The sequence below is a fragment of the Gopherus evgoodei genome, chromosome 4 (genome assembly GCF_007399415.2).
Source record: "Gopherus evgoodei ecotype Sinaloan lineage chromosome 4, rGopEvg1_v1.p, whole genome shotgun sequence".
NCBI lineage: Eukaryota > Metazoa > Chordata > Testudines > Testudinidae > Gopherus > Gopherus evgoodei.
The window spans coordinates 117,319,058-117,338,695 of record NC_044325.1 but is presented as its reverse complement, the minus strand read 5'-3'; the positions used below and the strand labels follow the sequence as shown (position 1 = coordinate 117,338,695).

The window sequence follows — 19,638 nt, the reverse complement described above, 5'->3', positions numbered from 1 at the left end:
AAAAATACACAATGAAGAATCTGAAAATATTAAGGTATGTACTTGCTTAAATAAGTGTAGTTATAGTGTAACTCCCTAGATAGCAAAAAGACGTACCAAATCTAGTGTAAAGGCTCTATTTAGTTGTAAATCAACATGTTTTAATAGTGATATCCACCAATGAGAATGAATCTTTCTTTAGAACATAAATGAAGTCCAAATGGAAAAGTTGATTAAAATTGATGATTTAAATCAAGACTTTCCACTTGGTGAGTTAAATCAATCCACCCTGGTCAGGAAGGGATTCTCCTCCTCCGCCCACCCCACCCCATGTATTCGTGGAAGTAGGTAGCAGTTTGGTCTCTTTCCTCTGAGGCATCAGAAATGGCCTCATCAAGAGATAGGACATTTGACTGGATGGGCCAGGGCTCTGGGGTGGCACTGAGCATTCCCTTGGTCACATGCTTAACTGGCTGGTTATTGCTGACATGCTCAGGGTCTAACTGATTGCCATATATGGAGTCAGGAAGGTATTTTCTCCCAGGTCAGATTGGCAATGATCTTGGAGGCTCCCCCCAACCCATTTCCCCTGCAGTATAGGGTGCAAATCACTTGCCAGGATTAACTGGGTCTCCCTCTCTCTCTCTCTCTCAGTCAATTCCTTACCATCGTAGAGGCTTCTGGCACTGGCCACCTCAGTCCCTCTTCTTCTCTGCTTGTGGCACATTATAGTCGTGTCCTATGGACTGTAACGCTTTGGTCTAGTTTTAGTTGTTAGGTTTAGTGGGTGGATGCTGGTGGCCTGTGATATACAGGTCAGACTAGATGATCTAGTGTTCCCTTCTGGCCTTAAACTCTATGACCTCATATGCTGCACCAATGCAAGTCATTGTTTACACAAATGCAATGCATCTCTGCCGGGGTGGGGATTTTGAAGCAGTGCAACATCATTGGCTAAAACCCCTGTGTAGACAAGGTCTTAGACATATAAAGGATCTGTGCATCTCAACACCAACCCCTGGAGCTAATCAGTCCCCCCTTGGGCCAGTAATTTTCTTGCTTTTTTTGTGCATTTAGGCTGTGGTTTTCAAAGGGGCCTAAGGCTTCTTTAATAACTCTTCAGTTACACCAGGGCAGACCCCTTGTGGACAAGCTTCTATCACAGGTGTCGGCAACTTTTCAGAAGTGGTGTGCCGAGTCTTCATTTATTCACTCTTATTTAAGGTTTTGCGTGCCAGTAATACATTTTAACGTTTTTAGAAGGTCTCTTTCTATAAGTCTATAATATAGAACTAAACTATTGTTGTATGTAAAGTAAATAAGGTTTTTAAAATGTTTAAGAAGCTTCATTTAAAATTAAATTAAAACGCAGAGCCCCCTGGACCAGTGGCTAGGACCTGGGCAGCTAGAGTGCTACTGAAAATCAGCTTGTGCGCCGCCTTCGGCTCACATGCCATAGGTTGCCTACCCCTGTTCTAAACACAGGTTATATCAATTTTGCTCACACCTATAAAATTTACCAACGCGAGCTAAATTGATATAAGACAAGCTCAGCTCAATATAGGGTGACCAGACAGCAAAAGTGAAAAATCGGGACAAGGGTGGGGGTGGGGGATAACAGGAGCCTATATAAGAAAAAAAGACCGTAAAATCAGGACGGTCCCTATAAAAATCGGGACATCTGGTCACCCTAGCCCAATACAAAGAGTGTATCCACTCAAGTGTTTCTGCCTGTTTAAGTCCGTTTAAAAGCACACCTGTAGTGGACAAATGTGAGTGTAAGCCAGGTCTAAGAGAGTTCAGCACCTAATTCCCTTCTTTGAAAATCTCAGCCTCAGTACCCCAGCGTGTGCCCCACTGTGATGTACAACACTGTACAAGGCATTTCAAGAGCTGACCATCAGCCACTCAGAGTTTGCTAATCCCAGCTTGGACTTCCATTTGCCTTTCCCTCCCAACTGCAGAGACAGCAAGCCTCACTCTGGCACTATAAAGTGCTTTCCTGACATTATTCTCAAGTGACACTGCACTGGGAAATGTGTCCATCTCTCCTCTACCTGTGTGTGGCCACGGTATAACACTTGAGACTAGAAAGCAAGACACACCCTGGAAGGAGGAAGGATCCTAGAGAGACTCCTCTCTTCTGCCCCTCACCCTCTGTATTTCTGTTTTAGACCCTGCCTTGTAACGGGTTTCTGGACTCTCTGGAACGAAGGGCACTCAGAAGCGTTATTATTACTGCACCAATTCAGTGGCACATGACAACTGAAAGAACAGTGGCCACCCAGGCTCAGCTATTAGAAGACTTGCTGTGCTATCATCAAAGACCACTCCCTAAAGCTGCTGCTGACAGTGATATCACTGTAGGCATCAGTATAGCGATACCAAGGGATCTGGGAAAGATGAAAAACGAGAGCGCAGGAAAAAAAATAGGCAAGGGAAACGTGACAGCAGGCTGTGGTATTCTCCTGGAGGATGCAGAGCCCCTCCCATTTATTTCCCCATGTTTTCTGGACTAGCAGGAAGTGTTTACAGAAAGCAGAGTCATTGCAAGACTGGGAGGGCAGGCCAGCAGGTGATTCTCCCCCATCCCTTCCTTTCCTGTTTGGAAGTCCCGTCACATTTTGGGGAGGGAAAAGAAGCGGAGAGGAAGATAGCACAGAAGTCATCAGCTGCTGCCCTGAGCTCCTATTGCCACTGCCTCCTGGTGCAAAAGGTGCAGAGGGATGTGGAGTGCCACAGCTGAGAGAAGGCAGCTGGGCTGGGACATACATGAGGAGAAATCTATACCATTGCCGAACAGCCTAGACACATACATGAATGCCAACATCTCCCTCTGCGAGCACAGAGGTTTTTACATCTGGAGGTATGAGGACCACCCCGGTGGCCTCCGGGAGCAGGCTGCAAGGGCCTGATTTTCACAAAACAAGAGGGTCTGAAAATCAAGGGGAAGAGTGAAAGCTTTTGGGGGATGGAGGGAGAACAAATTTGCAAATGCTCAGAGAATCATGGGAAGAAAAACTGCAGCCTCCCCCCACAAACACCAACAGGTGGCTACCCCCTCTCCTCTTACTACCTTCTTCCACCCAGGTGCAGCCCCTGACACACCCAAGGCCAAAGTTACTCTTCCACACCAACCCAGAGGCCCCTTCCCAGACACAACCCTCTGTTGTCTCCTTTCTCCCCAAACAGATGTAACCCCTCCCATTGCTGCTGCCCCCTCACAAGCATAGCTCTGAACACAGTACCTCCTCCTCCTCCCTATACAAGTGCTCCCTCCCAAACTGGTGCATCCAGGCAGGCACACATGGACCATCTCCTCCTCCTACCTCCCCCACACACACTTTTATCAAAGACACCCGCTTTCCGACTCCAGAGAGGGATGGGTTGATCCTCCCAGCTCACTTAGGAGCCTACTATCACAAGTGGTGCAGGATCAACGGAGCTCCAGCGAGCGACCCCCCGAGCAGCAGCAGCCGCCGCCTGCTGCTCAGGAAAGCCAGTTCTGCTCTGCAATGCCCGGTTGCAGCCACCAGTCCTTACCGCGCACACATGCTCCCTGGGACACGCTGCCCATGCCACTGCAGTGCCTGCTGCACGCCCGCCGCCCTGCGCATTCCCGGGGGGCTGCGTGGGAGGAAGGGGGCACAGGCAGAGATCAACCCCCCCGCCGCCCCTTCCTCCTGCCGCTGCCCATACTTTGGAAACCACCCGCAAACACAACTCCCGGGGCTGCACCACCACCTCCAAGCCCCCCAAAGCGAAGGGGATGGGGGGCACTTACCAGCGCTCACGCCCGCCCCGGCGGCTTTCCTTGCACGGCAGAGAGCGGAGGAGAGGCAAATCCTCGGTAGGGGCAGGAGGCTTCTGCGGGAGGCGCGCACACAAAGTTTGGAGGGAAAAGGCAAAAAAAAAAATCCCCCCTCCCGGCCAGAGCCGCAGATCCTGCCTCCTTCCTCGGCGGCGGCCGCTCGGGATCAATGGTGCGGCGGGCCCAGGCGAAGGTGAACTTTCCACCGGGGTGGTGGAGAAGCCCCCGGCTTGCAGCGCCCACCCCGCATTGGCACCGAGCCCTCGGGCGCTCTCTCGCTGCGGCGGCGGCGGCAGCTCGCTCGGACAATGTACGTGTGTGTGCAACCAGAGGCGGCTCGGCGAGCCCCGGCAGCAGCGAGCGGTGCACGCCCAGGCTCCGCTCCCCGCCCACCAGTCACTCACCGCCTCCCGCCGCCGCTGATAGGCGCTGCGCGCCAGCCCGGGCACCCGGGCGCACAGCCCCGGGCCTCCTGGTGGGCTGCGGGCTGCGTCAGTCACCGACGCTTAAGGCGCCTCCCTTCACCTCCGCCGGGGCACTGGGGGGGCTGGGGGCTTGGAGGAAGGCGCAGTAGCCAGCGGGGAATTGCTGCTTAGTCCTTATTTTTAGCGCCTCGCTCAACCTGTGGTGTCAGCCCGTGGACTAGAGAGACATTGGAGAGTATTGTTTGTAGACTGCTGCTCTAAGAACTTGGTCAGCTAATGGTGAGTGATAACCATACATCAGGATGATAACACAAATGGTCCAGCCACAAACCTAGACGTTGTTTAATAAATCTTGGTCTCCTCCAACTTCTATTTTTTTTTAATAAAAACACATTTAGGGCCATATCCTCAGTAGCCATAAGGCAGCCTAGCTCCATTGACTTCAGTGGAGCTGTGCTGATTTACACCAGCTGAAGATCTGGCCTTTTATATTCGCAGGAACAAGGCATCCTGCGTTGCTAGCCTCCCTCACTTCTTTTTAACTTGGATTTAATGCTGGTGAAAGGTGCTGGTCTATCTGGTGACTCTAGAGGATGGAGTCTTTTGTTTAGCCACAGAACATAAAGGACCTGGGCAACTCCCACGCTGCTCTGCCAGTTAGTGCCTTAGGGTATTTCAGTCCCTGTGCTAGGACACTCCTGGGCTTCTCCACTCACAGGGCAAGGTATGCTTAAAACCTTCCAGCAGTGCTTCAGTGAAGATGCTTCTCCCATGGGCATAGTTAATCCACTTCTGTGAGAGGCAGTAGCTATGTTGATGGGAGAACCACAGCGTTGTCTACAGCAGGGGTTATGTCAGTATAACTGTCGCTCAGGGGTGTGGATTTTTCATAACTTAGTTATACAGATATAAGTTTATAGTGTTATTCCTGGGGGAATTCTGTGCCAAAAAACTAAAAATTCTGCAAAAAAAAAACCATAAAAATTCTGAACACTATTTTAAAATTCTGCATGTTTTTTGACAAAATGATATCGTATAATCCAGGTAGTTTCAATTATTTTGGTAATTTATTTAAACTACAATACAATGGATGGAGAATAGGAGCGGGGAGCATTGGAGGAAATCATCAAACCCCCTCTGTCTAATAGTAATATAGCTAGTATTGACTCTTTACATCTAGTTATTAGTCATCATGAGCACCTGAAGAGCAAGTGAGGGCTGGGGACTCAAACTCACAATTTATACTGGCTACTGACCATCTCCAAAAAGATCAGTAGCAAACAGTTCATGGAGCACATTTTGGACTGAAAAAATTTCCTATTGAAATGTAGACCCGTTTTAATCATTAAAACACCATAAGCATTTATGTGGACATACTGTTCTTTACAATACGGCTCCTTTACACCACTCTGGCAATGTAATGGAGCCTTAAAATGTTTACACCTATTTTATACTCCTGGGAGAATTCACTAAGAACAATGGGAACAATTCATTAAGCAGGCAGGCTGCTACATTCTCCTCTGCCTGAGGCAACAGAGCCTGCCCCACACCTGCCTTTTCAGAAATACCCCCCAAACCCTGCCCCTCCATGCTGAGCATGCTGCAAGAGTTAGCAAGAGGGACAGAGTGTCTCTGTCTCTCCCACATACATGACTACCCAGCCCTGCTCCTCCCGAGTGGTGATTTGTGTATTTACCAAGTATCAGAGGGGTAGCCATGTTAGTATGGATCTGTAAAAGCAGCAAAGAATCCTGTGGCACCTTATAGACTAACAGACGTTTTGGAGCATGAGCTTTTGTGGGTGAATACCCACTTCGTCAGATGCATGTGTATTTACCAGCTGCTTTGGATGCCCAAACCAACCTGTCTGCACTGCCAGGTAGTGGGTGTATGACCACTCTTGTAACTTCCCTTTACTTCCCCGACAGAAGTCATTTTTCTGCAGGTAAGCAAAGAAATCTGTGGGGGCCATGAATTCTGCGCACATGCAGTGATGCAGAGTTCCCCCAGGAGTAATAGTGTAGACCTGGCCATAGTGAGACTACCAACAAGGGTGCCTTGATGACGGTTTCTATGATGTGAATACCTGTTCAGTAATATTAACTGATCTGAAACCTCACCAGCCATCAATCAGATATCAGATGCAGTTTGCACATTCTGGGTAGAACTATGATGAGGTTTATAAATCTTATCCTGCCATGGCCACTAAGGGGTTAAGAGACAGAATAAATACCTCCTCAGCTGCAGCTAACTGGTGGACCATCAAGAGCTAGGATAAAAGCTTATGGACCAGGCAGAAGGGGATGGCTTTGCATCAAGTGTAAGTTGGCAGGAAGCAGCTGGACCCTCGAGGGACAAAGCACTAGAATGAATCTCTCTGTGAAAGGGGCTGGGAGGCAGATGAAGGTAGGAAGTGGCCCAGGGAAGCAGCAATGAGCCTGAAGAAACAGGCTAAGCTGCTTCAAACAAGGTGCCTGGGCTGGAACCCAGAGGACTGCAGGAGGCTCTCCCTGTCAGCTACGTGGAAAAAAGATGTAAAAGCTGCCCTGATGCAAGGGGACAAGGACTATTGAGACCAGGATGGGGCTGAAAAGCTGGCAGAAGGTCATTAGACTTCTTCTTTGTTGGACTCCTTACTACTTTGGAAGGGACAGAGACTATAAGTACCTGGATGGAGGGCTGAGTTGTGAGAAGGGGCAAACCAATACAGGCTTGGAGGGATTGTTGACAGAGGGGGCCAGAGTTGAAGAGGAGGTGCTCTTGCTGATGAGCGACCCCACTGAAAGAGTCCTAGATTGCAGAGGGCAGAGTATGCAGCTCTCTAGAAACCTTTCCAGCCAAACCTGCAGTGGCACCGCCTAGCTAAAGATGAAGTATAGTGCTGTCCTCCTCAACTGGAAGGGAGGCTGATTAGACATGGGGCCTACTGATATGAGAGAACATAAAGGGGGAGAAATGGGGAGCATTTCAGCATGCTTCCATGATCTCAAATTAAAGAGAACGTGCTCTGTGGACAGAGAATACCAAAGTCTACCCATTCAGTCATCTGCCTTCCTGACCACTATCATGTTTATGTATGCAGTAGGGAGGTATAACTCAAGGACTTCTATCATCCTGGCATTCACTTGATTTTATTAATAGGCCAGAGCAGGAGCCTAAAGAGGAAGTAGTCACTGCTTCTGCCACAGTTATAGAAGAAAGACTGTCTCCTTTGTAACATATCAGCTCCACTAGTCTCTGTAGCATGGCATCATCTATTCTAGGGGAAATGGGATGCACAATTCACTAGTGGTGCAGTTCTGTTGGTGGAAGCTTGGGCATTTTTAGTGTTGTCCTGTCTATCCCTGCTCAGATTATGGCTGCATGAGACAGAGGTAAAAACTAGGGCTGTCACTTAATCACAGTTAACTCATGCGATTTACTAAAAGAAATCACAATTAATCACAGTTTTAATCACACTGTTAAACAGTAGAATACCAATTGAAATTTATTAAAGAGTTTGGATGTTTTTCTACATTTTCATATATATTGTATTCTGTATTGTAATTGAAATCAAAGTGTATATTTATTACAAATATTTGTACTGTAAAAATTATCTATAAAATAAATAGTATTTTTCAATTCACCTCATACAAGTACTGCAGTGCAATCTTTGTCGTGAAAGTGAAACTTATAACTGTAGATTTTTTGTTACATAACTGCACTCAAAAACAAAACAATGTCAAACTTCAGAGCCTACAAGTCCACTCAGTCCTATTTCTTGTTCAGCCAATCGCTAAGACAAACAAGTTTGTTTACATTTACAAGAGATAATGCTGCCCTCTTCTTATTTACAATGTCACCAGAAAGTTAGAATAGGCATTTGCATGGCGCTTTTGTAACCGGCATTGCAAGATATTTACGTGCCAGATATAATGTTTATTAGTGAATATTTGAAAATAAACAATACAGAGAGTTTAAAGCATCAGTTATTGTTTCATCGGGGATATCATACAGACTATGGGGGAGGGGTCAATATTTTGGTATTGGGCAGCATATACCATATACAGTCTGTCATGTCCCCAATGCGGGGTGAACGGTGGGTGAGATCAAGATACAGTCGGGAGGCAGTGAGGGTACATCGCTCATACAAATAGGTTACAGACAGTCGTGGGAATAAAGGAGCGAGCTGGGTGATGAGGATAGGGCGACCCTCACATAGTGGAGTTTGGTTTGGTGGGTTCAGGGCTCAGGGGATAGAGTCCAACGGGGGAGTGTGAAAATCTCCTCCCCCCTTCGGGAGCACGGAGTCACGCCCGCTTACTCCTGGTATTGGCGGTGACCGGTGACGTGCTCCATGTAGATGTCTCTGGACCATCTGATAGTGTCCGAGACCATCAGGCGTCTCATGAGCTGCGCGTAGTGACGGCCTACCCCACAGGCCCGAAGCACGCGTTCATTACAAGGGTCCCAGGCGCCCAGGGCCCCAACAATCAGGGCATCGGTATAGACCTCGTAGCCCTTTGACCGCAGAGTGTCCGCCAAGGGGGTGTATTTTTCGGGCTCGGGCCTCGCGGAAGGCCAGGGTCCTGTTCTCGAAAGGAACCGTCACATCAACGAGGATGATCTTTTTTTGAGCCTCGTCCGTGACGACGATGTCTGGGCGCAGTGGGCTGTCGGTGCCAGGGACGGTGCGGTTGGTGACTTTTTCTCCCAGGTGCGGAGCGATGGCCTTTACCAGACGGTCCTACGTTCTTATGCTCCTTCATGCTTCAGCCACCATTCCTGAGGACATGCTTCCATGCTGATTATGCTTGTTAAAAAAAAATGTGTTAATTAAATTTGTGACTGAACTCCTTGGGAGAGAATTGTATGTCCCCTACTCTCTTTTACCTGCATTCTGCCATATATTTCATGTTACAGAAGTCTCGGATGATGACCCAGCACATGTAGTTCATTTTAAGAACACTTCTGCTGCAGATTTGACAAAACACAAAGAAGGTACCAATGTGAGATTTCTAAAAATAGCTGCAGCACTCAACCCAGGGTTTAAGAATCTGAAGTGCCTTCCAAAATCTGAGAGGGATGAGGTGTGGAGCATGCTTTCAGAAATCTTAAAAGCGCAACAGTCTGATGCGAGAAGTACAGAACCCGAACCACCAAAAAAGAAAATCAACCTTCTGCTGGTGGCATCTGACTCAGATAATGAAAATGAACAAGCGTTGGCCTGCACTGCTTTGGATTGTTATCGAGCAGAACCTGTCATTGGCATAGACATGTGTCCCCTGGAATGGTGGTTGAAGGATGAAGGGACATATGAATCTTTAGTGCATCTAGCACATAAATATCTTGCGACGCCGGCTACAACAGTGCTATGTGAATGCCTGTTTTCACTTTCAGATGACATTGTAAACAAGAAGCAGGCAGCATTATCTCCTGCAAATGTAAACAAACTTGTTTGTCTGAGCAATTGTCTGAACAAGAAGTAGGACAGAATGGACTTGCAGGGTCTAAAATTTTACATTGTTTTATTTTTTAATGCAGGTTTTTTTGGTACATAATTAAACTTACAAATGTAGAACTTTCATGATAAAGAGATTGCACTACGGTACTTGTATTAGGTGAATTGAAAAAAATACTTTTTTATTTACAGTACAAATACTTGTAATAAAAAATAAACAAAGTGAGCACTGTACACTTTATATTCTGTGTTTGTAATTGAAATCAATGTATCTGAAAATGTAGAAAACATCCAAAAATATTTAAATAGTATTCTACTATTAATCGCATTGTTAAACTTTTTAAATCACTTGACAGCCCTAGTAAAAACACATGTGCACTATCTGATGTACAGCTTTGAAAGTCACTGCCAACTGTGGAGCTGCCCTGGTGGTGAATTGCAGGTCCTGAATTTTGCCAGTGTAGATTCAAATCTGTTGTCTCACTGCACAGTATAGTGCACAATGGCTGTATCAGCAGACCAGTGATAGCTGTACTTCCGTTATCTCTAGGTCACTGGCTTGCTCCCGGAGATTGTCTACATTCAGTGAAAATCATTACCATCTCATGGTTAAGTTTTTGCCTTGATGACCTCAGTCCTGTTCCTCGTCAATAACTATTCAGTTTACAAAGCAACCACCATAACTGCCAAAATGGATGCTGGTTATGCCAGTGGCAAGAAAAAGGGAAACTACAGAATTAGTGTGCAACCACTCTCCTACAAGCGGTCCCACTGGTACTGAGGTACTCTGGCCAGGCAGCGTAGGGACATTTACGTCTGTGCTGCCTATGTTGTATGTGTTCTCTGGATAAATAGAAGATATCAGCCTCTTGCAATAAGGAGTGGGTCTTCTACTCCCACTTATGCTGTAGGATCCACAACGCCCCAGTTTGAAATTCTCTACCAGCAACCCACCCAGGAGTGGCATGTTGGGCAAGCAGATGTTTAGTCTTGGGACGGCGTGATTACACTTCACTAGCACTAAGAGTAACTTAAAAAGAAATTCATTAGAACTGTCATTCCTTAGCTATGCTCTGCCTTAAACAGGCATGTAAGTATCCTGAGGTATCTTGGCATAATTTCCACCCTATGTCAGAGAAACCTTCACACAGGGTGCAATTTAAAAAATGGTCTTTAAATCCCATCATAGATGAAGATCATCCTAAATAATTCTGCAGGGTGTACCTCTGACTTATCTATTTCCACTAGAGAAACCCAGGAATCAGCCAAGTTGAAGTCTGACCTATCCTTCCCCCATGCCCTGGCCCTTCAGCTAATCACAGAAGTTGTTTCTCCATGATAACTTTCTCACTGACATAGCAAACACCACAGCTTGCTATATTCCAAGGGATGTAAGTCTGAGTGTGTCCAGATTTTGCCCTTGGTTACACCAATGTAAATCCAGAGTAACTCCAGTGAAGTGAATAGAGTTAGGCTGACTTTACACTGTTGTAAAGGAGATCAAAACCTGTCCCCCTGTCCTGGACACTGACGAGAATTATTGATGCCATTTGCATCTAGATTGCAAGTAGCTGGACTGAATCCTTTACTGTCTCCTAGGAACAATTTAAGGTTGAGGTGCACTGTGGGTCATCATGGCTCACTTTGCTTAGCATGGGTTGTTTTAGGTAGCAGAACATTGCTGCTCATTTCCGTGGTTCCATCCTTTTCTTACCACAGGTTCATTTGGTCCCTTCTCAAAGTGTGCATAGGCATCTTCTGTGTAACTGAAATCAGGGCTTCCCTGGGGCATCTGTGGAGGTGGGAAGGACAGGAGAATGTTGCTAGGAATGGGCGAGAGGGAATGGATCACTTGATGATTACCTGTTCATTCCCTCTCGGGCACCTGACTTTGGCCACTGTTGGAAAACAGGATACTGGGCTAGATGGACCTTTGGTCTGACCCATTCTTAATGTCAGTGCAGCTTCGTGCCTTGCATGGTTTCAGAACTTCCTCTGGAGGATACTGAGAAAACTGGTCTCCCTGGTTAAAATGCCAGACTCCCCAATATCATTTTGCTGCTATTCTTCCCAGATAACTTAGGTTCCCTGAATCCAGCTCTCCTGTAGATCCACATTAGTAATCATGGGTACCTTTAATACATTTAGAAGACTGTGGCCACTTCACTGACGTGGGTCTCCTCAGAGCTCAGGGGTCACTTGCAACATGGCAAAAATTGAACTAATAAATAAAGTTTAAACATTTGTTTTGTTATCTTTAGAGAACACAGAATGCTTCCTGTTCCCCTCTGACACAAGTAATTTGCCATGGCAACCAGCTTATGAAACAGAAAAGTGTTTGGTGCATAAGGTGTTTGGTTGCTATGGTGAGGAGAGAAGCTGAGACCTTTTCCTCTTTGTTCATTGGTGGCCGTGCATCATCTAGGCAGGAGGGTCCAAGTAAAAAAAATCCTTGTTAGGCTTGTAAGACAGCGGGCTTGCATTGCATTGTCTGGCACATGGATCAAAACTGAAACAGAGTCATCAGTCGGAATAAGCAAATGCGTACAAGGGCAGGGACAGGGCTGATTTCTTAGAAATACAGGGCCAAATTCAGTCCTAGTGTAAGCCAGTGCAGCTCCTGCTGATGTCATTGGAAGCTGCATCTGCTTATGCCAGAACTGAATCAGACATACCATCATTATCAATTTTCATATTTAGGATCTTCTTTTCCAAAGTTTGTCCAATGGGAAAGCTCCTTTCAATAGATCTGAGAGATGAGGCTGGCCATAGAGTTCTTGTTGCCTCAAGGTAGACTAGGCAGGTATAGTTGTTTTGTTAACTCACCCTCTTAGCACGTATTGGGACTGTTTGAAAATACTGATTGCTCCTCAGTCACTGTGGAAAATTCAGCTCATTAACTCCACTCTGGGAAGTGAGAGTGGGCAGAGGAAACTGGTTCAGGACAGAAAGGGAAGATGGGGAACTCCAGAAACGTCCTCACTTGGACTGGGGGGGTGGGTTTACGCTGAATCTTATTATGTTATTTCAACAGCTAACAAACACAGCTTAGGAAAAGGGTGAATTTGGGCACTAAGTTAAGCACAAGTAGTCCTACTGCTCACATGCTTACTTATATGCCATGTTGTTGTAGCCATGTTAGTTCCAGGATATGAAAAAGACGAGGTGGGTAAGGTAATATCTTTTATTGGACAAACCTCTGTTGGTGAGACAGAGAAGCTTTTGAGCTACACCAAGCTCACTCACTTTATGCTTAAAGTTAAGCATGTGCATAAGTGTCTGCAGAATCAAGTTCTAACCCAATGTGTGTTTCTTCTGTGCTAGAATGGGGTAAGGACGTTGCTTGTTCACAAGACCCAGCATGAAGTCAGAATGGAAAGATTCTTTTCCATTAAAAATGAAGATGCCAACAGAAGCATATACTCTTCTGGTTGATTTCATAGTCTGAAAAGTTATCAGCATCACTGACTGACATGCAAATAAGAGGAGACAGTGGCCTAGGAGTCTGCTTCTGTGTGCACTTAAAAACATAAATGCATAGTTAGTACCAGTAGCCAGGGGCACTCTTGACCTGAAAGAAGCAGATGGAAGACCAATAAGCCCCCATGAGACTTGCAGCTGTGAGTTCACATCCTCTTAAGCAGCTGTTGTTTTTATGCAGCCATAAAGGTGTCTCTGATGTGGAAGCCTTTGTTCCCAGTGATACCCAGAAAGAGTACACCCCTGGAAGAACTAATGTGCAGTAACCAGACTCTCACTGGTGGATAGACTTTCATCTCTCTTAGACACCGGGTAAGTTTTATGATCACTATGCTATTGATACCAGCTGGAATTAGGATCCCATATCCCGCATGTCTTTACTGAAGAATGATCCCTTAAAGTTTAGGCTATTTATGCAGTGGAAAAGCTCACAAGAAAGGACAGACAACCTTTTTCTGTCACTTGGACTCTGTTGAATTTGCAGATAAAACTATAGTAGCTAATGACAGCTCCTTTCCTAATTTCTCATTGAGACTGTAGAGAAAACTCTCATAGATGACAAGCTGTAACGATAGGCTTCTTTCCAACTGGTGCTATTATGTAGGTTCTTTATGTGTGGAGCAAATCTATACTGAGATGCAAACTCTAGCTTACTGCATAAAATGAATTACTGTATTGTAATTGGCTGTAAAAGTATTACTGTATAAGGAAAAGCTCTGTGAGCCTTCTACACCAAAAAGAAACCATGAGATAAATGCAACCCATTGATAAAAACACCACTAAAATTATTCAATAATATAATTCAATTAATTCTGTTATATAGGAGAAGTCTGAGGATCAGCTGCAGATTGTACCAAAAAGGACAAAGCCCTAGGAGAAACAGCTTGAATTCCACCCTATGTCAGAGAAACCTTCACACTGAGGGGGGTGGCTTTTTCACACCCCTGCATGATGTAAGTTACATTGACTTAAGCAGTAGTTTAAACCAGTGGTTCACAACCAGGGATATGTATATCTCTGGGGGTATGCAGAGGTCTTCCATGGGGTACATCAACTCATCTAGATATTTGCCTAGTTTTACAACAGGCTACATAAAAAGCACTAGTGAAGTCAGTACAAACTAAAATTTAATACAGACAATGACTTGTTTATACTGCTCTATATACTATACACTGAAATGTAAATGTACAATATTTATATTCCAATCAATTAATTTTATTATATGGTAAAAATGAGAAAGTCAGCAATTTTTCATTAAGAGTGTGCTGTGACACTTGTATTTTTATGTCTGGTTTTGGAAACAAGTAGTTTAAGTGATATGAAACTTGGGAGTATGCAAGACAAATCAGACTCCTGAAAGGGGTACAGTAGTCTGGAAAGATTGAGAACCACTGGTGTAGACAAGCCCTCAGTGCAAATGCAGTTTAATATAATACTTCTAAATTCATGCCTCTCAGTAAAGAAATTACTAATGAAAAAGAATGTTAAGGTTGCTTACAAGGTCCAGTCAGCTGCTAGGGGTCTGAACTCCAGACTTGTAAACAGGCCCAGTCGCTAATTGAATTTTCAGCCTTCTTTGGGCAGTGTCCACATCTGATGGTCAAACAGATTCATCCTTGTGTCCTTGAAGGCCTCTTTGTACCAGATGAGTCCATGTTTAAACCTTTGACCAGTCCTGTTTTTCCCCTGGAAGAGTCAATACAAGATTTTTTTTAAATCACCCATTTACTCTGATTCAACAAATTTTATTCTGCTAATTTCTCAAAACCCCTCAAATTAACACTGAAGAAAACAATTGTTGGAGAAATTTGTGTCACATGAAGATTGCAAAGTTCTATTTTACTGTCTGATCCATTCATGCACCGGTAGTAAAATTATAGACAGTTCTAAAGACCTACATATCCTGCTAAATTGCTGGTTTCTTTTTCTTGGTCACCTTTTAATGTAGTGGCTAAACTCTCACTCCTTTCTCTGCCAATTCTGACCACACCACTCCTTCCCATCACCCACGCTTATAATCTTAGTATCATTTTTTTTTATCTTCTTACAGCTAGTGCCCTAAAAAATCCTGTCACTCCTTTCTCAACAAGGAGCCTGATGCTCCACTGCATTGCTCTCACTTTGCCTAGGGGAAATGGTTACACATGACGCCCAGTTGGTGTAATATGGAACCAACTCACAATTTAAATAGCTACATGGCAAAGGTGTAAATAGCTACACAACATGCAAGGCCATGAAGGATGCTGACCAACCTTCCTCTGGGCTTTTCCATCCCTATTACCCAGGCCTTAGTGCAGCGTTTCCCAAACTTGGGACACCGCTTGTGTAGGGAAAGCCCCTTGCGGGCTGGGCTGGTTTGTTTACCTGCCGCATCTGCAGGTCCGGCCAATCTTGGCTCCCAATGGCCGCGGTTTGCTGCTCCAGGCCAATGGGAACTGCTGGAAGAGGAGGCCAGTATATCCCTTGACCCGCACATCCCTCGGCCCATGCTGCTTCCAGCAGCTCCCATTGGCCTGGAGTGGCAAACCGTGGCCACTGGAAGCTGGGATCGGCCGGACCTGCGGACACAGCAGGTAAACAAACCGGCCCGGCCCGCCAGGGGCTTTCCCTACACAAGCAGCGTCCCAAGTTTGGGAAACCCTGCGTTAGTGTGTGCTCTAGTAATTTCCCACTTTTGGTTATTGCAACCTTCTCACTATATCCACCTTCTTCTTGAGCCTTAGTGATGGTGCTTGTGCTCCTGCTTCTGCCACATGAAATTCAAGCTTCTCCCCCTCCCGGTCAGTGAACGCCAGAAATTTCCTACCTTGCTCATGTTGCTCTCAAGCCATTAGAGGCCACAGGAGATATCAGCCCCAATAATAGGCATGTGTAACAGAGATTCTCCTTTAGTTCATGTGGTAGGGGCATGTGTTTTTTAGAGTCAGGGGCCCTGAGTTCTAGCTCTGATCCCTTTGTCCGTGATTATGACAGCTATATACATGTAGCCATGGGTTTACATCCCCCTCTCTGCCCCAAAGATCTTTCCAGGAAGGATCTAGAGAGCCACACACCCATATAAAGGAGATAATTGTTTCCCCACTTTCTGTTCCCAGTTCAATTATCCCCCTTCTTTCTCCTTCTGCTCCCCGACCTGAGAGAGTGAGATGCTAATTCCAAAGCTAGCCTCACTGTAGATAGAAAAACATATTCTTGCAGTAAGGAAAAGTTTCCCCCTCTCCAAGAACTGTGATCCAGGTACAAGGGACCTGAAGACACTTTTTGTCCACATGGTTGTAGCACCATTACCTTCATTTAAATGTAAGTTTAAAAGCGGGGGCCACATTTTCAGAAGCAACTAATTTATTTTGAGATGCCAAATTTGAGATGCTTTAAACAGGTCTGGCTTTCTGAAAATCAGGGCCTTCAGCTTGGGGGCATCCAAAAATTGAACCATCCAAAATCCACTAACAACTTGTGTAAATCTTGGCCATGAATTTTTGAGCTGCCTCTGTTTGCTCTGACTGGCAAAACGTGACGTCCCCATGAAGAGGGCCATGTGAATTCAAGTGATTGATTGAATTCCAGCCCTTGGCCCCTTATAAAAATATGTGACTAAGCTAATGTTAATCTACAGATGCTGTACTAACACTGATTTTTCAGTATTCATTAGTAACACATCTTAATAAAGAAAGAAGAAGGTGATAAATATAGTTTCCCTGCAGTATGCTGTTTAATCATCAGAATTTCCTGGCAAAGGGATCTGGGGGACTTAAACGATCACAAAGAGAATTAAATAACATGCAATACTGTCTCTCTGTCATGCTATATGATAGACCTCAGGGAAAGGAATTGACCTCAGGACTGTCCAGTTCCCCAAGCTAATAGACATGGGATATTTCAGGTTTGATATGCTTGGTCTCTGGGTTGGGGGGACTTAGGAAGGTGCTGTGTGAATCCTCCCTCAGTCTCTTAACCTTAGACTATATCACTTTGAGGAAAATACTTGTGATAGCAGCCAGGGCCAGTTCCAGGGTTTCTGCCAGCCCAAGCAGCAAAAAACCCCAAAAAACCGCGATCACAATCTGCGGGAGCTCTACCGCCGCCGCTTCAGTCTTCAGTGGCAGCTCCTTCGCTCTAAGAGGGAGTCAGGGACCCGCCGCCGAATTGCCACTGAAGAAACGGACGTGCTGCCCCTTCCCCATGGCCACCCCAAGCACCTGCTTGCTGGGCTGGTGCCTGGAGCTGGCCCTGATAGCAGCTCTCCTGCACTAGTACGTGCATGCTCCATGAGCTTGCCCCTGTCTGTCTGTTTGGAGCATTCTCACGTGTTCACTGGGGGTCTGATCCGAAACTTATTGAAGTCAATGGTGTTGGGAGGGAGCAAAGTGATATTTAGGCCTGACTGAAGCCTGCTGTATATTTTAAGAGTCTGTTCTGATAACATTTAACAGCGTAACCGTAAGTAGAAGCGTAAGAAGTGCATGTTTGATAAATTGCAGAGTAATCGTATTTAGTGTTGAACATGAGTAACAAATTGCAGAGCAATCATGTCTGTGAGAACAAGAAAAGATAAAATAACGAAAAAGTTAGAAAGGACCGGTTTGAACTAACACTGAATCTATACTGCTGGGAGAAGAGAGTTAACAGAGAAATGAGAGACTAATACATATGTATTAAAAAAAAAAAGTTATAACTAAGCTTATGTGTACACTGTACTTGCGTTGCTAAAACGTTTGTTGGTCAAGGGTGTGAAAAAACACACCTCTGACTTTTCATACCTCGGCCAACAAAAGTTTTACCGACAAAAAGCGCCAGTGTGGACAGCACTGTGTCTGCAGGAGACGCTCTCCCACCAACAAAGCTACTGTCCCTCATTAGGGGTGGTTTTATTTTGTCAGCTGGAGAGCTCTCTCCTGACAACAAAGAGCGGATACGCTGCATGCCTTACAGCGGCACTGTGCTGCTGTATGGTGCGCAGTGTAGACATAGCCTAAGTTGGTGTGATAAAGGGAGGTTGAAGCTGTATTGTTTGGTGCTGAAGGTGACTGATGAGATCATCCTGATGAGCTTCCTATGTGTGAGTAACGGATCGCTACTCTGAGTGTTTTGCCGTAATAAATGTTTGGTAGACCCAGCTGCTGAGTAAGTGAACTTTAACCCAACAAATGGCATTTTTTTTCATTCATTTCCGTGGGCTTTGGATGGGGACCTGGAAGCACGTACCTTGTTGCAGTGCTCCTATCCTGTCTGAAAGTCTCTATCCATACAAACAAAAATGAAACTTAAGTGGAAACTGAACCCACAACATCCTGTAGCACTTCAACCACTAGCACCAACAGATTTTCCCTGAGTCCCACCTCACCTCAGGATCTTTGAAGGGGCAACAGTGGAGCAGTTCACTCTGGATTACCATGGAAGTGGCTAGCATGGTCTATGTTTTTAAGTCACTTTAAAAAATAATAACAATGCAGTAATAATCTCTATTTTTATCACAGCTTTCATCTATCTCAGACATGAATTAATCCTCCTACCATCCCTATGACAAAGGTAAATATCTTTATACCTGCCTTATAGATGGGTAGACTGAGGCTCAGAAAAGGAAAAAGGCAAGTTTGAGGCAAAACTGGAAGTAGAATCCCAGAGCCTTAACTGCCATTCTCCTGCACCACTCACTGGACCAAGAAGTGTTAACTACAGCCCAAAAGAGAAATTAACCTTCATAGACAGAGCAGAAGGGTAAGGGCAGTGTCCAGCCAGAGGGAGGGCTGGCTAAACCATGTTGCAGCTGTTTGTATGCATGTATTCACACATGCAACTGAAGAAAGTAAATGAACACAACCAATCTAAGACAATGAATCGAACAGTCACCAGAACAAAGATGCAAGACACAGTAAATCTAAATGCCATTCTCAGCCATTTGTGTGGCGTAATCAAGCAGGTGGGAGTGTAAAAGCTCCCTCGTCACTTATTCCTGAATCATCTTTAGCATGTTATTGCCTAGCGCTCTTGTAGCATGTTGTCTGCCAGATAATAAACGACTGATGCTTCATTCACCACTGTAATGAGCAGCAAAGAGTCCTGTGGCACCTTATAGATTAACAGACGTATTGGAGCATGAGCTTCATTCACCACTGTAATGAGGACATTATTAAAAATTATCTCTGGAAAATGATCCATCACATTTTGAATTGAACTCTGACATGGGAAAGAATGATGCATTTTTCTGAAAATCAAAGTTCAAGTTTTGGCTTACACTTTGAAAATGTGGATGCTTTAAACTTCCAGGGCAATCAAAGTGATTGTTGCAAAACACTTAGAAAACACAGTGGTTTTTAGGCAGTGCAAAATGCTTAAAGCAGTCCCAGTGGAGATGTATTAGTGGACAGAATCCAGGGGAGGTCAAAGAAGTGTGGTAAACATGGTTGTGACCCAGGAACCTCTTAATATCAACTGGCAAAGGGCACAGAGGCGGTACATAGGGGTTACAGGAATCCCCAGAGTTTGAGGTGTACATAATAGTT

At 45.2% G+C, this 19,638-nt stretch overlaps 1 protein-coding gene and 1 long non-coding RNA gene across 5 annotated transcripts in view; one reads left to right on the top strand and one right to left on the bottom strand.

Moving 5' to 3' along the window:
• Nucleotides 1-4,146, bottom strand: part of HRAS (HRas proto-oncogene, GTPase) — a 77,080-nt gene extending 72,934 nt beyond the window's left edge. For all 3 annotated transcript variants that reach the window (XM_030560709.1, XM_030560708.1, XM_030560711.1), the window contains exon 1: nt 3,764-4,146. The gene's annotated coding sequence lies outside the window, so the exon portion shown is untranslated. The remainder of the gene's footprint in view (nt 1-3,763) is intronic.
• Nucleotides 4,147-4,350: 204 nt separating this feature from the next.
• On the top strand, nt 4,351-19,285 carry LOC115651550. Of its 2 annotated transcripts, none has more exons than XR_004000390.1 (4): nt 4,351-4,494; nt 13,317-13,447; nt 13,959-14,088; nt 18,613-19,285. It is a non-coding gene; the product is annotated as an uncharacterized LOC115651550 (long non-coding RNA). The 2 variants fall into 2 exon arrangements; XR_004000389.1 differs by having other exon boundaries at nt 12,980-13,447.
• Nucleotides 19,286-19,638: the final 353 nt, after the last annotated feature.